Raw genomic sequence first — 22,374 nt, 5'->3', positions numbered from 1 at the left:
AATCTGCATAGTAATGTAGTCTGGTATTTCATAGAATTACACACATGGTTTAAGTGGCTTTCTCTCTCTCCACAATCACCATTTCCTTCTGCCCCCAATTAGCTCCATCTTCATTTAGATCTCTACCATGCAAATATCTCTCTACTTATGGCTAAAATAGTTGAAAACAACCATGAAGAAATAATTCACATCACAAACACATTCTAAGCCCTGAAAACACCAGGTCATCCTTTACTCATCCAATCACTCTATTCCCACAAACAAAAACAAAAATATATAAACAACAGACATATCACCATAGGAACAATTTTAAAGGCTTCCTGAATGAATCTACACAAAGTAAACTATTAAATAGACCAAAACACAGTATATGCTGCCAAACGTATGAAGGGCAAATTCAAAATATTGATATTAACATACTAAAGAAAAAAATTCAAGTCTGGAAGCAAGGATCTACATAACAACAGTAGTTTTTCTGAGAGCAGCAAGATACTCTGTTGTTTTTGTTCGCCAATATTGATATGCATATATGCACCAAATAATCATGTTTTAGTGTATATCTTTACCCAAAGGCATACAACCTCCTGCATGCTTTAAGTATATTATCTGCCTTAAATTTGTCTCTGAGAAGAACAGATATGCAATATGGAGTTAGGCATTGTCACAGCTCAGTGGCTGGGTGCCATAATCTGTGACACTGCCTAGCAACCTCCCCACATTACAAGGAACACAGCAATGTCCCGGGTGGTTTGAAGACAGCAAGACAAAATAAAAATTTACATTAAAAAATGACTTTATAAAGGGCAAATAGATTCATTTGCTTAATATGCAATACTGTGGTCCATTGAAGATTTCCATAAGCAAACAAAAATGCAATACAACTTGCATTCTGATGAGTAAAAGATTTTTATTGCCTGATAGTTGTGTAGTTTTCATATACAGTTACTTTTATGTGTATTATTTTGTCAAAACTGTGATTTACCAATATGCTTATAGAATATCATATTGAAATATACTCCACGAAAGTAAATAATTTTTTAAATAATTAATCAGACTTGGAATCCTTAAGCATTTTATTAACTAAGCTGAATTGACTTTAAGAAATCACTGATTTCTTATGATGCAAGCTGAATTGTATGCCCCCCAAACTCATATATTGTGCGTCTATGAGCTGAATTGTATGCCCCCCAAATGCATATATTGAAGTCCTAGCCCCTAATACAGTCTTAGAGATGGGGTCATTGGAAGGTAATTAAGGTTAGGTGGTGCCCTCAAGATGAGATTAGTGCATACACTTATAAGAAGAGAAACCAAAGCACTCTCTGTCTCTCTATCTACCATGTGAAGACATGGTAGCCATCTACAAGCCAGGGAAAGGACTCTAACCAGAAACCAGCCATGCTGGCACCCAAATGTCACACTGCTGACCTCCATAACTGTGAGAAAATTAATTTATTTTGTTAAGCCACCCAGTGTATGGTATTTTGTTATGGCAGCCCAAGCAGACTAATAAAAAACCCTTATGGGAATGTAACTTCTGCAGAATATATAGGAATATCCTTAAAAATAATAACATAGTTGTATCTCCTCATGTTTATTTTCATCGTTGTTTTTAATACATTATTTTTAAGATTGATATTCTCATTGTTCATACATTTTTAAAATTCTTGTAGATGTAGTATATGAGTATTTTTCCACAAGTCTATTAATTCTAGACTACATAAAAAAAATTTTAAATTATATAAATCAAATATAGAACACTGTTCATTTATCTTTAGCACCAAAATTTACTTACCTGGGCCAAAATCTTTGCAAGATTTGTAAGGTAAGGAATAATCTTTAAAGTAAAATTTAAAGTCCAAAGCAGAAATTTTAATGAATTTATACATAAGAATATGGACATTTTCAAAGTACTTTGAAAGAAACCATCAGACCAAATGGAGTGATTCACCTTTTTACCTGGGACCACCTCATTTTAGCACTGAAAGTCTCCTGTCCCAGGAAGCCCCTTATTCCAGGGCAAACCAAGATTGTTGGTCATCCTATAAATACACTACTATGTCATTTTTATCACAGGGCACGAAGTAGCTATAGTTTAAATTTTCTAAGGACTCACAGCAAATAGAGTTTTTAAAGAAATAGTTACATATGTATCTGCATCAAATGTTAATTAACCTTTATCCTATATAAAATCTAGAACCTTAAAACTAAAAGGGGCCCTAGAAAGTATTTTGTCCCATACTTATGTGACAAGTAAACAGATTACCAATTAAGAGAATAGGACTGTGAATTGAGTATGACGAGAACTCTCTTCTCAGATTAGTTCTCACAGAACTTTCTGAGGATATTCTATTAGGTTGATGTGAAAGAAATTGTGATTTTTGCCATTGAAAGTAATGACAAAATTGCAATTACTTTCACACCAACCTAATAAAAAATAGTACTGAAAAAATTTCTGATGGCTCCAAGGTGGTGAAGAAATTAGAAGACAATGCACTTTATTTTTTTTTTTTTTGAGACAGGGTCTCATTATGTTGCCCAAGCTTAAGTGCAGTGGTGTGATCGCCACTCATTGCAACCTCCACCTCCCAGGCTCAAGCAATCCTCCCCATTTACCCTCCTCAGTAGCTGGGACACAGGCACGCACCACGATGCCGGGCTAATTTTTGTCTTCTTGTAGAAAGGGGGTTTCACCATGTTGCCCAGGCTGGTCTCAAACTTCTGGGCTCAAGGTAGTGCATTTTAATATATAAATTCTATGTGATTATAAGATCTTATGAATAATTTTCTTCAATTCAGATAAATCTTATAATTCATGTGGGAAAATGCCCAATAATTGTTAAGACAACTGTGAAAACGAAGAGGAGGGAAGGAGGAATTGTTTGCAAGATACTCAAAAGAGTCACAATAGTCAATTCTCTATGACACTATTGCTGCATGTATAAATTGTTCAGTAGAATATCAATACATGAGCATGAGGAAAATGGAAGGACACATCTACAGGTGTTAACATGACAAATATGAGACATGGAGTGCTGATGTTACAAAAGTTTGTGGGGGAGGAAAGAGTCTATTGATAAAAACTGAATGTATGATATGATTTTATCTGTGAACAATGACAGAAGGATATATGTATATACATATGCATAAAAAGATGCTTGAAAGACTATGAACACTAAAATGATAATGGTTGCTTACTTCAGGGTAAAAATACTGAACATGACCTTTATTTTCTACCATATAGTATTATTTTTAAACAGTAGGTACTCTAGCCCTGTTTCTATGCTTCAAAAAATTAAAAACTAATAGATATATTTTGATTTGTCTTACATCATCTGAGAAAGAAATAAGACATTCAAAAGTCTAGATGTGCTTTGATTAAAAATTTCCTACCTGTGGATGTTGGCTGTGCTCGTTGAGGAGTGGCAAACTCACCAAGCCTCAGCCACGGCTGAGGCTGATGTAAATCCAAAAGCCTACCCTCTCACACATGTTCACCTCACCAAGAAACTACTGGACCTCGTGCAACAGTCGTGTAACTACAGGCAGTTTTAGAAAGAAGCCAAAGAAGCCACCAAAACCCTCAATAAGGGCATTTCTGAGTTCATTGTGGGGGTTGCAGATGCTGAGCCACTGGAGATCATTCTGCTCCTGCAGCTGCTGTGTGAAGACAAGAATGTGTCCTATTGTTTCTATCCTCCAAATAGGCCCTGGGGTGGGCCTGTGGGGTTTCCAGGCCTATTATTGCCCTGTCGTGTCACCATCAAGGAACCTCACAGCTCAAGCAACAGATCCAGTCCATTCTGCAGTCCGCTGAAAGACTCTTGGTCTAAAGCTGTGGCCTCTGACGCAATCTCCTGCTGAGTCTATACTGTGAAGTTGTGTATAATATTGTCTGTGCTAGCAGGTAGAATTTTCAACTACTTTCCATTGTTATACAATACTGTAATCTGTAAAGCTGATTTCTGGAGTTTTGTATTGTTTTTGTTTTGTTTCACTGGGTTGTTTCCCCTTCGCTCTTTACACACACACTCTCTGTCTCTCTGCCATCCATTTTTTTTAATCCTCTATTTTGGGGAAAAAAACAAATACCCAGAACAGAGAGAAGCAGAATGATGTGCCATTCAAAGGCAGGAAGAGCCAGGAAAGATCTGATGGAGTCAGGATAGAGATCTGGTTCTGACTTTCATTCACTAAATTCCTACTATATGCAGGGTATGATAGAAGTAAACACCACCCACTTGTATCCCTGTGCCTGGCATGCAGAATCATCCATACCTTTTAAAATGCTCGAGGGGTTTCCTTTGATCTCTGGGTGATTGTGTATCATTTGAGGGAGAAATCATGTGTTCTGTGAGGTTGTTAGGCTTAGGTCTAAGTGTTGTCATTTACTAATGTACCCCTACTGTTTGCATTTGGTAATATGATCTTAAGTTCTCCCTGCCAACCCTTAACCATGCCCCTGAGGGTGGCAGGGTGGCAGCTCCCCAGAGAGATGCACTTAGGATCCCAGAAGTAGCCTGGGTGAGTGAGGGATGAGGTAGTTGGCATGGGTCTTGAAAGAGTCAGTAGTGACAAGGGTAAAGAGCGTTAACTGCTGCTGCAACAAAGGATTCTAAGGTTATAACGACCTGGCTGGGAGCTAAAACAGAGATGATGAAATCCAAGAAAACAATCTCTCTCTGGTGAATGGGGATTTTTTCAGTGGACACTTGGCACCAGCTTTAGGCCCTAATCCTTGCTTCCTGCCACAGTATGGGTCATGTGATATTCTTTATCACATGAAGAGGGTACTAGCATGTCCAATCTTGTGAACATCCTATCAAATAAATATATTCCTGTTCTAATTTAAACAAAAAAATGCCTGCTTGACAATGGATCTATAAGCTGGCATATTTGAAATAGAATTAATATCATGTTTACAAACCTCATCCTGCACATAGCTGGACATAGAAAAAAATTAAAAAAATATTTTTTTCTGAATTTGAAAGTAACATACTGTAAACAGTTACAAAATAGAATTTATAATTTAGGAAGAAAAAATTACAATAAACATTTTAGTTTATACCCTTTCAGTACATATATGTGTGTAAATATATATGTACTTAAATATTTATACAGGAATATATGCATATGTGTGTTTGTAACCTGTGTTTTTCACTTCAGAGTGTATGATAAACTTTTTGTGCCATCAGTTATTCATACTCAATATTGGCAAGGCGGCATAGTACTACACAGTATAACTAACAAGATTATTTATTTTACTATATTCAAATTTGAGTATATGTAATGTAATTTTCCCAATTTTTTTTAACATTATAAATAACACAGTAAGTATCCTAATAATTATCTCGGTACATCTATAGTTATTTTATGTGAGCAAATAATTTTGCTACTTTGATTTCATCTAAAAGGTTTTAAAGATTTTTAAGACTTTAAGTATATTATGCCAAATTACCCTAGAGGACTGCAAACACAAAAATATTGGGCATTGTCAATTTTTAAAAGATCTTGGACACTTCATAATTATATCAAATTGCTCTAATGGGTAAAAAATATTTTTATTTAGAAAGCCTTGTGACATACTATTTACAAAGGTCACCTTTAGCTATCTTCTCAGTGTTTGCATAGAATGATGATTAGAAAAGTGTTCACATTTTGATGATGATTATTTCTAGGTGGTAGAGATTTCATGTGATTTTTTTTAACCTTTCTATTTATACTTATTGTCTTTCTAAATTATTTATAAAGAATGTGTTGCAGTTTTAAAAAATTTTATTTTAGTTTTGGGTACATATGAAGGCTTGTTACATAGGTAAACTTGCATCATGGGAATTTGTTGTACAGATTATTTCATCACCCAGGTATTAAAGTACTCAATAGTTATTTTTTCTGCTCCTCTCCTGCCTCCCAACCTCCACCCTCAAGTAGAACCTACTGTCTGTTGTTTCCCTTTTTGTGTTCATGAGTTATCTTCATTTAGCTCCCACTTTTAAGTGAGAATGTGCAGTATTTGGTTTTCTGTTCTTGTGTTAGTTTACTAAGGATAATAGCCTCCAGCTCCATCCATGTCCCTGTAAGGGATATGATCTCATTCTTTTTATGGCTGCATAGTATTCCATGGTATATATGTACCACATTTTCTTTATCCAGTTTGCCACTGATGGACATTTAGGTTAATTCCATGTTTTTGCTATTATGAATAGCAATGCAATGAACATTCGTGTGCATTGACTTCATGGCAGAATGATTTATATTTCTCTGGGTATATACTCAGTAATGTTATTGCTAGGTTGAGTGCTATTCTGTTTTTAGCTCTTTGGGGAATTGCCATACTGCTTTCCACAATGATTTAACTAATTTATACTCTGACCTACAGTGTATAAATGTTTCTTTTTCTCTGAAATCTCATCAGCATCTGTTATTTTTTGACTTTTTAGTAATACCCATTCTGGCTGCTGTGAGATGGAATCTCATTGTTTTTATTGGCATTTCTCTAATGATCAGTGATATTGACCTTTTTTTCACATTCTTATTGGCCACATGTATGTTTTCAGTTTAGAAGTGTCTGTTCATGTCCTTTGCCCACTTTTTAATGGGGTTATTTTTTTCTTGGAAATTTGTTTAAGTTCCTTATAGATGTTGGATATTAGACCTTTATCAGATTCATAGTTTGCAAATATTTTCTCTCATTCTGTAGGCTGTTTACTCTGTTGATAGTTTATTTTGCTATGCAGAAGCTCTTAAGTTTAATTGGATGCCATTTATCAATTTTTGCTTTTGTTGCAATTGCTTTTGTGTCTGTTATGAAATCTTTGCCTAGTGTCTTTGTCATAAAGCCTTTGCCCTTTCCTGTATCCAGGATGGTATTGCCCAGGTTGTCTTCCAGGGTTTTTATAGTTTTAGGTTTTTCATTTAAATCTTTAATCCATCTTGAGTTAAATTTTGTATATGGTGTAAGAAACGGGTCCAGCTTCAATCTTCTGCATATGGCTAGCCAGTTATCCCAGCACCATTTATTAAATAGGGAGTCTTTTCCCCATTGCTTGTTTTTGTCAGCTTTGTCAAAGATCAGATAGTCATAGGTAAGCAGCCTTATTTCTGTGTTCTCTATTCTTTTCCATTGCTCTATATCAGTGTTTCTGTGCCAGTATCAGCTATTTTACTTACTGTAGCCCTGTAGTATAGTTTGAAGTTGGGTAACGTGACTGCTGTTTTTAGCAGGTCCCAAATCCCATTCATTCTTCCTCACTGGGCAGGGCCTCCCAACCAGGACCTTTAGCTACCTTTAGCCAGCATTTTCTGGCCTGCAGAGGTTTCAAACCTGGGACAGAGCTCCAAGAGGGAAGGGTCAGCCACCATCTTTGCTGTTTGGGCAACTTAGCTGGTCCAGCTTTGGAGAGTCAGAGACAGACAGGGATTAGAACAGACCCCCAGCACAGCACAGCTGCTCTAAAAAAATATGGCCAGACTGCTTTTGTAAGCAAGTCCACGATCCCTTTACTCCTCGCTGGGTGAAACCTCCCAATGAGGGTCTTCAGCTGCCTCCTACAGGCATTCAGAATTTCAACAGATCTGTACCTTTCTGGGATAGAACTCCCAGGAGAAGGGGGCAGGTCACCATCTTTGCTGTTTCACAGCCTTCACTGTTGATACCTCTAGGTACTAGAAAATCCAAGGTGACTAGGAACTGAATGAATGAATCCCAACCCTTTTCCAGAGGGCTTCCACAGCAGACCTATGGAAGAAACGGCTAGACTGCTATATGAGTGCCCATTCCCAAATCTCTTTACCAGGAAGGTCCTCCAGGCCTGGGTCTCTGGCCAGCCCCTTCTGGGGCTATTGAGCCAGTACCAACTCAGAAACTCCCTGAACAGAGCCTTCAGGGGCAAATGAAAGTCTCTCTGGTACTGCCTTTGCAGTGGGACTGCCCCTGCTACTCTCAGACTAATGAAGGAACAAAGACTCTAAATGCTTTATTCACACTTCCAACAAGCTGCAGTCAATCCAAGGAGAGGAAGCCAGTCCATCTCCCACAGGTCCCAGACCTTCCCTCTCCTCCTCACCAGACAGGGAAACCCTGGCTTGGGCCCACAGCATAGACCCTCCATACTGGGCTGACTGCACTAAGCGACTGCTGACCTGCATCTCTCTGGGGTGGAGCTCTCAGGATACAAGCAAAATACCCTTGGCCAAAACCACTACTAAGGTTCCTTCCACTGCTACCTCCAAGACAGGGAAGGAACATAAACTCTGAGATCATCCTAGAGCTGCAGGGAGCAACCCAGGAGTGCCAAGTCATGATCTACAGCCAGCACTTAAGTGGGAGAGGAACTCACACTTTCAGAGCACTGACAGGGAACAGGACTGCAACTGTGAGGAAACAGAGGGGAGCCAAACAACCAAGCAAGTCTACCAACTGGCCAGTAAGCCTAAGTGCCACCATCCACAATAAAATGATACAGGAGCTGACAGCTGAGATAACCAGTACACAAAATAACCTAATGGGTCTAACAGAGCTGAAAAACACAATATACGAATTTCACAATCTAGTCACAAGTATTAATAGCAGAATAAACCAAGTTGGAAAAAGAATCTCAGAACTTGAAGACTGGCACTCTGAAATGAAGGAAAAAAAATAAGAAAAACAATAAAAAGGAATGAACAAAACCTCTGAGAAGCACGGAATTATATAAAAAGGACAAATCTACGAATCACTGGCATCCCTGAAAGGGAGAGGGAGAAAGTAAACTTAGAAAATGTATTTCACTATATCATCTATGGAAATTTCCCCAACCTTGCTAGAGAGGCCAAGAGTCAAATTCAGGAAATACAGAGAATACTGTGCCAAGATTTCTCCACAAGATCATCTTCAAGACACATAAACATCAGATTTTCCAAGGTTGAAAGAAAGAATGTTAAAGATAGCTAGAAAGAAAGGACAGGCCACATACAAAGGGAATCAGGCTAACAGCAGACCTCTCAGTAGAAACCCTACAAGTCAGAAGAGATTGGGGGCCTATATTCAATATTCATAGAGAAAAAAATGTTCAACAAAGAATTTCATATCCAGCAGTTTTTAAAAATAGTCCATTTAAAATATCCCCACCATATGAAACCAGAGATTAAAATATATCCACAAGAATTATAGCAGCAATAATAATGGTGGTAGGAGAAAGTACTCTGGCTTTTTCTTTATTCTTTTTAGAGAGAGCATATTGCTATGTTGCCCAGGCTGGTGTTGAACTCCTGGGTTCAAGTAATCCTCCTGCTGTGGCCTCTCAAAATGCTGTGATTACAAGTGTGAGCCACCATGCCCAGACAATCCTCTAAAATTCTTGAATACCATTCACTCAAAAGCATCAACTCATTTTATTGTTAGTTATAATCAACCTGACAGTTTCTGTGCATTTCTGCTAAGTACAAAATTTATCTACATATAAAAACCTGGCCCAACTGTACTCAACAAGACAAAATAAAAACAGCTGAGTTAATTAAAAAACATTTATGAAAGGAAGAAATGTTTATATAAGTGAAATAAATATGTCTTGGTCCTTAATCCTTTAATTTCAGCTGGTTATCTAGCCATTTGGTAAGATATTTAGATTACTGCTAAAACATGATGCATTCTGAAATGGTGCTATTGGTGCCATCTGTCAAGTAGTACTTTTATGTCAAATTATTTTGTTTTCAATCTTTCCTTTACTCACTCTTCCTTGGCCATAACATGTGCAATAGGAGGACAGGCTAAAAGTTAGATTATACCAACTTAAACAATAGTTCTTTTTCAACTGTTGAATCAATTAAGTTTCTTTATTTGCCAGCAACAGAACTTAACTCTAGCTAAATTAAATGTTATTAAAATAAAACAAAAAAAGATGTTATTACATGCATTGTTGTAAATGGGCTACTCAAAGATCAACAGAACGAGAATAGAAGCCCAGACATGGCTGACCAGAACACGGTGAGCCACAAGAACCAGGAAAACAGAGAATGCTGGGAAAGCCTGGCCAGTATGACACTGACATTGCTAGTGATATCAATAGTCTCTGATCATTTTCTCAATCACTCTCTCAAGACTTAAAGTCCCTAAAGAGACAGCATTTTATGGGCCAAGCTTAGATCACATAACTGCTTGGCTACCAGGGTGAGAGGTTGGCAACTGGAAATAATTGCATACCATGAATACTCACCGTGGAAGAGGGTCAATTTGCAACCTAAAATCAGGGTACAACTCTAAGTGGGAATGGCTGTCAAGCATGATAAATGTTCATTGCAAATGACTGAATTTAGTACTATTATGCCTTCTTCCCTTGACCCCTACCCTAACTCTTAGTCTTTTTCATGCTAAAGATTAACAACATATTAGTGAGTCATAAGATCAATTTAATAGATCATAACTACCTATTCAAAAAAATTGAATGGAGCAGAAAATTTCAGAGCACATTGTACATAGGATGTTTGTGAAACTTCTGTTTATTTTATATATGTCTGTGGAATATGAGCATGTGCGTGTGTGTGTGTGTGTGTGTGTGTGTGTGTATGTGTAAATGTAGTCGTGGTCCATAAAGTTCGAAAAAATTTTATTCTAGTCCTTCCCAGCAATCTGTAGAACTAACAACTATATGTGCTCTCTAACGAGGACTACTGCAGTCCACAAAAGGTAAATCCGATCTCATGTAACTAATGTTATGAAGCCTTCATAATGAATCACTGTAAGTAGCTTGTGATACAAAATGGTTTCATCATTTATATCATCACATATGGTCATTAAATTTTATTTAATTAGGACAAATAATTTTTACAGCCATTTATTTGATCACAAGTATTTACCCTCTTGTCTGAAATCTTACCAGTGCCACAAGTGAGAAAATTCCCCACATGGCAATTTTTCATTGTAAATGTTTTTATATAATTGTAATTTTATTAGCTCATGTTGAGCCAGTCAACTCTTGCTTCTTCCATAAAATTTTCTCCAATTATTGTAATCCACACTGACTCCTTTCTCCTAACTCCTTTGATATTTAACTCTTAATAGTTCATCATATAGCTGTAACACCTCACCCAAATAAAATACACCTCAAATGGCCAAGAGAAACCACAAATCCCCTACACTAAAACTAGTGCATATTTTTCATAAGAAATACCTCTGGAATCTTGTCTGAAGCTCATTCTTTCTGCTTCGTATATAATTCTAGTAAGCATCCTATCTAGTACATGAGAGATTTAAATATTTGTTTAATAAGCAAATGGATAAAATAACAAATGAATTAATATGAAAAAACGAGATTTCTAAGCCCAAAGAAGCTTAATTGGAAACAAAATGCAAGGGTGGTGCTATAGACTGAATTGTGTCCCCAGAAAATTGATCTGTTAAAGTCCTAAGCCCCAATATGACTATTTGGAGTAAGGAAATAATTAAGGTTAAATGAGGTTATGAGGGTGGGGTCCTGATCCAGTAGATCAGTGTCTTTATATTGAGACTCCAAAGCTCGCTCACTCATTCTCCACCATAAGACACAGTGAGAAGCTAGCCATCTGCAAGCCAGGTAAAGGGACCTCACCAGAACCTCAGCACTGGCAAAATGTTGATCTTGGGCTTTCTACCCTCTAGAACTATGAGAAAATAAAATGCTGTTGTTTCAGCTCCCAACCCCAACTCCTTACTAGGAGCTGTGATCTCTCTCTCTCTCCACTGCCACCCCATCTCTCTCACACACATACAGCACTTGCATTTTGAACCCAAAATCAAAATGGTTTGGAGTTATTTAAAGCATAATAAAACAGAAGAGAATATTCAACAGTATTATCAAAAGAGCAAATTCACATAATGAAGATTTTAAATCACTGAAGAGATTGTAATACATTCAGTATTCTATTTACCAAAGTGGCTAGAAGTTAAATATTTTGTTACCTCTTGTCAAACTGAAAAAGGCAGTGTCACAAAATACTCTTTCCCAAAAGGATTTCTGTAGCTGAATTTGGTTGCCATCATTTCATCAAATGTAATTTCACCTCCATGACTTGATTATGGGCAATCTGAGGGCAGCAATTACCTGAGGTGCTTCAGAAATTATTAGTTGAAAACAACGTCAGAAGAGTGTGAGCCCTACACCTTAGAAATGGATAAATGGATCAACGTTCATGCAATGATTGGATGAATTTTAAATATTGTCCTTTACTTGATAAACAAATTTAAATAAAAATGTATAAGCCAAATACAATTCTGTGAATGATACAGAAAATTTATGACATTAAGCATTTTCTAAGGAAGAACAAGTCTATTTTATACAACCGAGGTCTTTTCAGTAAATACATACCTCTGTAAAGTATAGACTCACTCAGGACTAAATCCTGGGATTTCAGAGCTTCAGATGCAAATCCTCATCCCACCTAACAGGGACCCATCTGGCTTATTAACCACATTTTAATGAAGAGCAGAATTCTATTCCACAAATGGTTTGCATAACACCTACAGCTCATTTTCATGAAGAATTTATGCAAAGTGTTGTGCTCATATAACTAATATGCATCCATTTGGATTATGGTCTTTACAAAGACCACTCACCACAATTTTCAAAATAGACAAAGAATAAGAAATATATATGTGAACAAGAGAGGACAGGAAGTTTTCCAAAGGGTTTGTATACGTCAGAACTTCACAACTTTGACCTTAAAAAAACATGGTTTTGTCAAACTCCACTTTATTTTAAGGTAATTTTTGGTTTTATACTGAAATTTGGCTGAAATTGGAAACATTACTAAGGAATATTTGTGGAGTCTTCTTCAAACTATATAGAAACTATATTCTTGCCTGATACATATGAAGATATATATATATATATATAACTAGGAGCAAGATTAAAATACTTCTCAGTTTTTGTTTGCTTTCTTTGTAACAAAAATGTGTGCAGATTTCTAAGATGAATACATTTCAACCTATGCATTTTAAAACTGTAGCAATCAGGTCAAAGAACACTGAATCTATAAAAATCAAATAAATTTTTTCCTTTTATATCACAGTCTGTTTAAATTAGTGAACAACAGTAGTTTCCAGGGCTTTACCAGAAGTATGAATTCTGACAGCTCTTTTTGTCAATCTCTGTTAGAGATAGTGTTAGAGTTGAAATAGTAATTTATAGAGTAATAGATTTAAATCAGAAGATGTTGAAAAATGATACTGCATAAATAGATCAACAGATCATTTTGACATGCACTGGGTATACTTTCGTCTTCGCTTGTCTCAAAATAATTTATCAGGGATGTACAGAAGGAACTGCTAAAATTCACAAATAATATAAGATATAGCTTTATAAAAATATATAAAATAGCTTCTGATACTACTTCACTTACAAAAAACCACAAATATATTATTCACAAGATCCTCTCACTGATCATGAAGTCATGTAAAATGTTTTGCAGGGAAAATGAAAAAATGCTAATCTAATGACAGCAACAGTCCCCAAGAGGACAAGCAGCCAAAATTATGCAGTGGAGGGCAGTGGAAAAGGACCACAATTGGTATATTTGCTAGCAAGGTGACAACCATTATTAACCCAATTCTATTCTGCTTCATCTCAGTATTCAAATCAGGAAGTATCAATTAACAGTTAAATCATTTATAATTTAGCACATCAGAGCATTTGTTACCCAGTGCTTCTCAATCTTTGTCACAGCATGGCACACACAGAAAATGATGCTATTTGAATAGCACAGAGAGATAAACAGATAAGATAATTGACTCCACAACTTCAACCACCCTAGGCTGCCCCAGGGCTAAGAGGACAAATAACTCTCAGTCATCCATAAAGAATTCTTGAACACACAAATTAGAAATCTCCTAACCAACTGAAAATGGAAATGTGTGCTATAACAATATCCTAAGTTGACATACATTAGCTTCCACATGCCAAACAAAATTTTAAAATATCCACTGAATGTCTACCATGTGCCACGGTCTGTTTTTAATGATGGAACCAGCAGGCAGATTTGAATATCAGGCTAAATCCTAATTTCACTCGGTAGGCAGCAAAGTGCAATGAAATATTTGAGCACAGAAAAATAATTCAAGGAAAAAAAAGGTTTAAAAAAATTTCAAGATGCATTTGAAAGATGATGCTAGAAAGATGTTTCAGTCCTAACTGTATTTTTTATTTGCTTTGGGAATGAGTTGAATTAAAAAGTTTATTGAGTAAGGTCTATAGTTGTTCACTAAAAGGTAAGAGGAGAAACAAGAAATCAGATTGACTGTGGTACTTCAGTAAGTTTAATTTGGCAAAAAAAAAAAAAAAAAGTCTGGAATTCTGGAGAAGAGAGAAACTAAAGCTGAGGGACCCAGGGTGTAGTGGTTGTCAGGTAGTCAGTGCTTCCAGGACAGGAATAAAAAAGAAACGAATATGCAAAAGATATAAAAAGGAACAGAAAAACACAACTTTATGGCTACAGTTGTAAACAGACATAGGAAGTAGAAAGAAAAATTTAAGTTGTGTACAGTTTTCCGATCTAGAACTTAAGAAATATGTGACATCACTATTAGAGTCAGCTTAAGAAAAAACTGACTAAAATTAGATTTTAGATACTTCAAGTTCAGGTGGCCGGACATTCAAGGATTAGGCAACTATGTTGTAGAACTTAAAAGAGAGGTGACATTTGAAACTGTAACTATGCATTAGCATTCCAAGAAAAGCAAAGTGATGTTTATGAGTCAAATTCTACAGTCCCAATGACAATAGTGTTAAAATAGAAAAGCATACGCAGGTTCAACAACACACCACATAAAAATGTTTATTCCACAAATCTCTTCCAACTCTCCACAAGTTATTTATTCAAATAATATTCAGCAAATATTTAAATGCCTTCAATGGCAGGACTGGGACATACCACGGAAGACACAATTAACTTGGTCCTTGATGTGATGGAGCTTGCAGCACAGTGGGAGAGACCAACAGTAAGCAAAATGGCATGCAAATAAATATGTAATTGCCAACTGGGAATAAATGTTGTGAATTCAAATTTAAAATGCCAGAAGAAATTTTCATTGTCAAGTCATAAATCTGCTATATACTAAATTCATGTTTTTAAAATATTCAAGGAGCCAAAAATTACATATTTAATATTTAATGTTGACCTTAATTAGATACTTAATTTACATTCAACTTTTTAATTGTAAAATTATTTTATTATTTTTGAGAAATTTATAATTCACATGAACAGCATAACCAAAGCTGAGTCAGGTGTCCCTTTTAAAAGCAACATAACTATCTCCGTCCTTATTCTTCCATAATGCTGTATAGTTTTCTGCTCATAAGACTATCTCCCTTCCTTGACTTTAAACTCCTTGAGAGCACTAAACAAGGCTTAAATGTTAGTATATCTGCAAATGCCTAGCATAAGGTCCAGTGCCTTGGAGGCACCATAGAATGAAAAAGTGATTGAATGAATAAATGACTGTGAGCAGGAGAAAATCACTAGGAGAACCTCCATATTTTTATTTTCATCCTTAATCATCAATACCAAAAATTATTAAACATCTGCCATAGATCAGGCTATAATAATTATTGGATTACAAGGAAGCACAAAATACAGTGCTAACTCTCAAAAAGTTTATAATTTAGGGACACAGACATACAAATCACATAGCATTTCATAGTTCACAAACTGTCTTAACATACAGTATCTCTTATTATCATCATAATAGTCTTATGAGAGAAGAAGGGCAGATATTAACTCTTATGATTCTGATGAAAAGACTGAGACCCATAGATATTAAGTGCCTTGTCCAAGGCCTTACTTGAGTTCTGGTACTCACTTTTACTCCTCTGACTCAAACTGAATTGGACACTGCCTTACTCTGGTATACTAGAACTCATGTAAGGCAGTGTCTAACTCAGTCTGAGGCAGAAGAATAAAAGATAAGTTTCAGAAGTAGGTAAATTATAGCTTAAATACCAGAATAGTTTTTCAGGCTTACAAGTTAACATCAATTCAGCCTCAAATCTCTTACCTTAGATGCTAAAAAATAGTTATGTATGAAATATAAATAAAATCAGTACTAGTAATATATTTAATCTGAGATTTAAGAATGTTATTTTAATTGCCTTCATAAAAAATAAAAGCTAAAGGGTTTATATTTTCTCAGAGTCAATGTAAGTATTGACATATGCATTTTTTGAATAATTTGTATATTTTCCTTTTATGCAATAAATGCAAATAGTATTTTTTGAAATAAGTAGTAGTGATAGCTAATGACTACTAGTAATGTAGTTAAAAGTTCTATTTCAAGCTCATACATCAACCAAACACGAGGAATAAGGAAAAAAGTCTTAAAATTGCTCAAGTGACTGAGCAAATTTAAGGTAGGCACCTTTTATTGCCTCCAGCTCACATCCTTCTTTGAGAACAGCCCCTCCTCTTCTTTCAGCCATTTTTCTAGCCTATTCTCTCTATCAGAGATAACTGGACCAGTAGTAGGTAGATTACTGATCCAAGCAAGGCAATCATATTTTCCCTAGAGAACTTGAACTGCAGGACACAGAAATTGAGGAGCACAGTTGAGAGGAACAGTTGTGCAAATGGAAGGGTTAAAGGAAAGTCCATAGACTTCCTTGCCAAAGATCCAGGAGCTGCCTTGACCTTCCATTCCTGAAGCTTGTATGTTTCATTTATGTACCTCAGTGTCCTTTCAAAATATTTCTTTAAAAAATAAAAACCAATTCTACATGTAAAATATATAAATCTTCGTACATATATAAAGTCCTCATATTTCATTTTTAGCAAGACTAGGTAGAAATGAATTATGTCCCTTTCAAAATGTATTTATTTATAAGAGAACAGGAAGGGGAAGAGCCTCTAATCTTACAGAGTTGAAGCAATTGATCAGAAACATAATAGAAAAGATATAGTGGATGGGATCTTGGACTTTAAAAGAGCCACATTTCTAAATTCATTAGATTCTTACTATGACAATCTGAAAAATCATATCATTAAACAAACTTTTCTTTGATATACAGGAACATCCTTCACCAATATCAACCTCAATTTACAATGGGTTCATGACACAATAGTGCCATGTTTGACTTTTGTATTAGGTTACAAGTTTTAGGACATGTGAATGAAATGCTGTCCCAAGGCAATCATTGCTATTCAACCATGGACTTCAATCTAGATACTGAGAGAATAGTTCCCAAATCATAGGAAAAAAAAGAAAAAGAAAGAAAAAAATATTGCATTGGAACCGAGTCATAGAAAAAAAAGAGAGAGAATAGTTGTACCCTCTAGAGTTGCTTTTCTGAAGCCTTTTTTGTGCCACTTTTGACAGAGGTTCCTTGTGTTAAACAGTCATAACAGGATAAGGCAAAGGTGGTAACTTAATGAAAGACAAGTCTACTAAAATTATTTTATAGCATTGTTCTGATTAAGATAACCACATTTTATTTAATTAGTGGCTTGTCAGGTTTCTATTTCAGTGTATTAAGCAATAGAGACTTCTTCAATATTAAGTAATTTCTATTTTGTTGATTTTAAGAATTATGTTTGATTTTAAATTTTTAAATAAATTTTATTGTGTATATTTGAGGTCTACAACATGGTGTTACAGGATACATACAGGTAGTAAAAGAGATAGTAAAATATGAAGCACATTAATGTACCTATCATCTCATACAGTTTTATACCTTTTTATGACAAGAGCAGCAAATTGTATTAGGAATTTTTGTTAAATAAGTATATTTTAGTTTTTCCATTTTTAAACACTATTTTTCATAAGATACTAATGTTTTAAGATTTATGTATTTGAGGAATAAAATTCCTGGGTTTTTGTTCTGTTTGGCTAACATTAATGATAGCTTTCAACGAGTCTGTCTGTGAAGTCTTTCTCAGAGTAGACTGACCCCACTATTGGTTAGTTAGTGCTAATGCTAGATTTACAATTGATAGTATCTTTTTCTGAAAATAACTAGTTGAGACAAAGGTCAAAAAAAGATATTCTAATATTTGGGGAGTTTCATTGCTGAATTTTAAAAGTCATGAAACCAAAAAGATCAATTAATAAAACACCCCACATGCTGAATAACTAAAGTATTAAAGTAGCAATAGTAAAAATTTTAAACCTCCTTGTAAACCGCTAGTCCATAAAATTTAATATTAACCATAAAACGAATTTACCATAATTTGAAATATTTTATCCTGAGATAAAATGGGTAATGGAGAAGTCTTATTTATTGAAAAATAGATTAAAATGTTTCAATATCTTCACTTACAAAAGTGTGTGCAGATGAAAGAAAAAATTTTTCTCCTGCAAAATACCTTCCTTAAAATTGAACTTTATTCAAGGTACTCTCTTGTTATCCCATAGTTAACTGGTTTGCATGAAAATAATGTGCAAATGAAAGTAGGAGATTCTACAATTAATATGATAATTTATAGTCTGGAGTGTTCAGTGTAAAAATTAAAGTTATTTTAAAGAAAATTATTTTATATCTGATCTTTTTGGTCATCAAATCTTATAAATTATAACAGTCTTATAAATTATAACAGTATAAAAATTCTATTTCATCATTTTTACTCCAGAGTGTTTTTCTTTATGTCTAAAAATAAAGTCAATTTGTATTCATAGCTCATAAATAATTTTCACACAATATACATTGTCATTTCTTCTGCTTTTGTATAAATAACAGCTAAAGCACTAGTTGGGCGAGGTAACTATTTTGTAGGGGAAAGTCCAAATTCAATCTATGGTTGAATTTAAATTAATTTTTAATCTGTGAGAAGGAACTGAATAGGCTATTACTTGTCCTGGGCCTATTTATCTATATAGGAGGCTTTTTTCATTAGAGGTAAGGCAGTGGTAGAATTTCGTCAGTGCAGTGGCAAGATTACTTAAGAGATATCCACAGTCTGATCTGTCAGGGAAAAAATGATATGGGAGGCTTAAAAATATAAATAGACAACCCCATATACTCTTCTTTTTTTTTTTTTTTTTTTTTTTTTTTTTTTTGAGACGGAGTTTCGCTCTTGTTACCCAGGCTGGAGTGCAATGGCGCGATCTCGGCTCACCGCAACCTCCGCCTCCTGGGTTCAGGCAATTCTCCTGCCTCAGCTTCCTGAGTAGCTGGGATTACAGGCACACGCCACCATGCCCAGCTAATTTTTTTGTATTAGTAGAGACGGGGTTTCACAGTGTTGACCAGGATGGTCTCGATCTCTTGACCTCGTGATCCACCCGCCTCGGCCTCCCAAAGTGCTGGGATTACAGGCTTGAGCCACCGCGCCCGGCCAACCCCATATATTCTTCTATCTGTTCATCTCTGCAGGTAGCAAGGTGTTTATGGTAACATGAAAGTTAAGATCATGTCTTCCTTTCTCTTCTCAAGTTCTCTGAAGTGGTACTGCTTGTTTTGAAAAAAAGGGGCAGCCAGGCTCCTCTTCTCTCAGGGGAGAGAGCTTCATTTAGAAAAAGAAAGTATCTACAGCTCCCCCTCCCCTCTGTCCCAATCTACACTCATGGGGCACGCAAGTGCCAGCATATATGAACATAAAACAATGACAGTTACTATGAACAAGAAAGGAGGAAATCTACTGTCCAGTCCATACTTTTCTTAGAAATCCCAGGTTTACTCCATCTACCAAAACAGAGGAATCAGAAACCAAAAGGGTCTTTTTTTTTTTTTTTTGGTAGAGATATGACCTCACTATATTGCCCAGGTTGGTCCTGAACTCCTGGGTTCAAGCAATCCTTCCACCTTGGCCTCCCAAAGTGCTAAAATAGCAGGTTTGAGCCATCATGCCCAACCCCAGAAGGTCTTAATGCTAGATATCAAGACCAACCACTTCATTTTTAGATTAAAAAAAATGTAAGCTCAAAGGTATAAAGTGATGTGTTCAAATTCTCCCAATCTTCATCCAACAACTTTATTTCTGGGACAAAGCTCTGCACATGCCCCATGGCAGACCACAACTGCCACATTCTTTTCTACTTGGGGCCTTTGCTCCTGCTTTTCCTTTTGCTGCTTCTCAGTTCACATGTTTCTCCCGAGAAACACCTTGTCTGACCACTCTAGCATACGTTTATCACAATTTAAAATTATCTCTTAATTTATTTGTCTCCTCAGTCATTGTCTCTCCTTTATACTGGAACGTAAGTCCCATGAGGCAGAGGCAATTAATTATTTTCTTCACACACTGTGTGGTATAGGGTCTGGCATACAGTAGCTGCTTATTGAATATCACTTGAACCAAGCATTGCTAAAAACTAAGGCACCAATAAAGACAAAGGAGCCAAGTTTCTATCCACCAGAAACATATGATCTAAAGGGGAAAGTGACTACTCAAATAGGCCCACCAAAGACAGAATTGAATAAAAATAAAATACCAGGCATACACCTTATGAAGAAAGGTACAAAGTACGTAACTCTAAAGCCAGAAGCTTCTTAGACGAGGTAGACATTTTTTAGCAGGGATATGACTTGACTTTAACAGAGATTCTAGGAGGAAAGAACATTCCAGAGAAAAAAAGCATCTTGACCAAAACCATGGAGAAGATAGATATTATATTTGGGAAATACCTGGCGACAGCATAAGAAATGGAGAGAGCCAAGGACAAGTACAGAGTAAGGTAAGTACATTCCAGATCCCTTGACCACATCCTTCTCTCCAGCTCATGATGCCAGTTTCTACGGTTTCTCTTCCTTCCATGCCAGCCCAGACTTCATGATATCACTTGAATCTCTCTCTTCAAAGAGCCTCATACTCAGTTTTCTATTCCACCTGCCCTTCAAAGCTCTGATTTTAGTCCACCTAGATGTCCCCTTTTTTTATACCTGGGATGGCAAAACTCAGTCCATGAGTAGATCTATGCCCCTATCTAGGTACTTAACATTTCTTGGCACCCCTTTCTGAATCCTTTATGGAACTTACCAGGTATGTTTTTTCATGCAAGTTAGCCGCTGGTTGTGCAATCCAGGGGTCCTGAAGCAAATGCCTGGTTCTGTGTGTCCCTGCAGGTGTCTTTGCTTCACATTCAGCTTCCTTCCTGCACAGCACCCATCACAATATTCTACCTATTGGATTATAGACTGTGTCACTGGACTATATGATCTTCAAGGATTATAACTTAAGTCTAATAAATTAGGTCTCTCATTCATTTTTATGCTTACCATATTTCATGATACATTCTTCTAGGTACTTAATGTATATTTCCTGATTTAATAAGTAAATGAATGAATAATAGTACAATATATTAGGACAGAATGAGATGAAGGGGGTTGAGATTTCAAGTTGAAAAGTCTTTATTTCTCAGCATTGGAAAGTGATTTAAAAACTCAACACAGTGATGGCTCACGCCTGTAATCCCATCACTTTGGGAGGCTGACGTCAGGGAAATCACTTGGGGCCAGGAGTTCAAGACAAGCCTAGGCAACATAGCAAGACGCTGTCTCTATAAAACAATAAATGAAATTAGCCTGGCATGGTGGCATGCACCTGTGGTCCTAGCTACTCTGGAGACTGAGATGGGAAGATGTCTTGAGCCCAGGAGGTTAGGCTGCAGTGAGCTATAATCACACCACCACACTCCCTCCTGGCAACAAAGTAACACTCTATCAAAACAAAACAAAACAAAACAAAAAACCTCAACATAATCAGATATATGTTTTACACTAATTCTGGCAGTGGATCTCTGATGATGTCTGATGTGGAAGACAAACTTCAGAAGAGAGAAACATGTGGCAAGTAAATCAGTTAGTAGGCCATCACAAGTGTCCGAGTGAGGATGATATGGGCTGTGTTAAGACAACAACAGAAGGAAACGCAAAGATGGTAATTTAAATGGGTAAATGACAAATTCAGTTTAAATATAAAGTACAGAAGTCTTAACTCTTTGGGTTATGGTTTAAATATAAAGTACAAAAGTCTTAACTCTGTTGGGAATATGGGTCTGGATATGAAAAGATATTTTAAAATCACGGAACTTTTGGAATTAGAAATCAGCTACTACTTTTCCCACACTTCTATTTTAGCTTTTGAAACTGATGTGCAGGGCAGATAATTCAACCCAATACAATTGGCTCCAATTTCAGCATTACATGCTTAGAAGATGACAGTTAATACCATAAAAAGATAACGTTTTCTGGGGAGAGGCTATACAATGAAAGTTTTTGAAGCACCAGAACTTGGGCTAGAAAGCAAGAGCAAGACAGAGAAGCCAGGAAAGAAAATGAGGAAAATGAAATGGTCTAACTTTTAGAGTCTCTTGGTGGTCAAATTCTTGGTTTTCACACAGGGATCTATGTTCAATTCCTCAGTTTATTTCAATAAGGTTTTTTTTTTTTTGTAACCTACTCCATGCCAGGTATGACACTAGAAGCAGAGGCCACAACG

General features: G+C 36.1%; 1 long non-coding RNA gene and 1 pseudogene across 1 annotated transcript in view; one reads left to right on the top strand and one right to left on the bottom strand.

Annotated features, from left to right (window-relative positions):
- LOC105729993 (uncharacterized) overlaps positions 1 to 22,374 on the bottom strand; it is a 662,720-nt gene that overhangs the window by 448,986 nt on the left and 191,360 nt on the right. The gene's annotated exons all lie outside the window — the stretch shown is intronic.
- Positions 3,400 to 3,833, top strand: LOC135274757 (NHP2-like protein 1; annotated as a pseudogene).

This window comes from Aotus nancymaae, unplaced genomic scaffold (assembly GCF_030222135.1).
Source record: "Aotus nancymaae isolate 86718 unplaced genomic scaffold, 86718_ANA_hifiasm-v0.15.2.pri h1tg000014l, whole genome shotgun sequence".
Taxonomy (NCBI): Eukaryota; Metazoa; Chordata; class Mammalia; order Primates; family Aotidae; genus Aotus; species Aotus nancymaae.
This window is presented reverse-complemented; position numbering and strand designations above follow the sequence as displayed.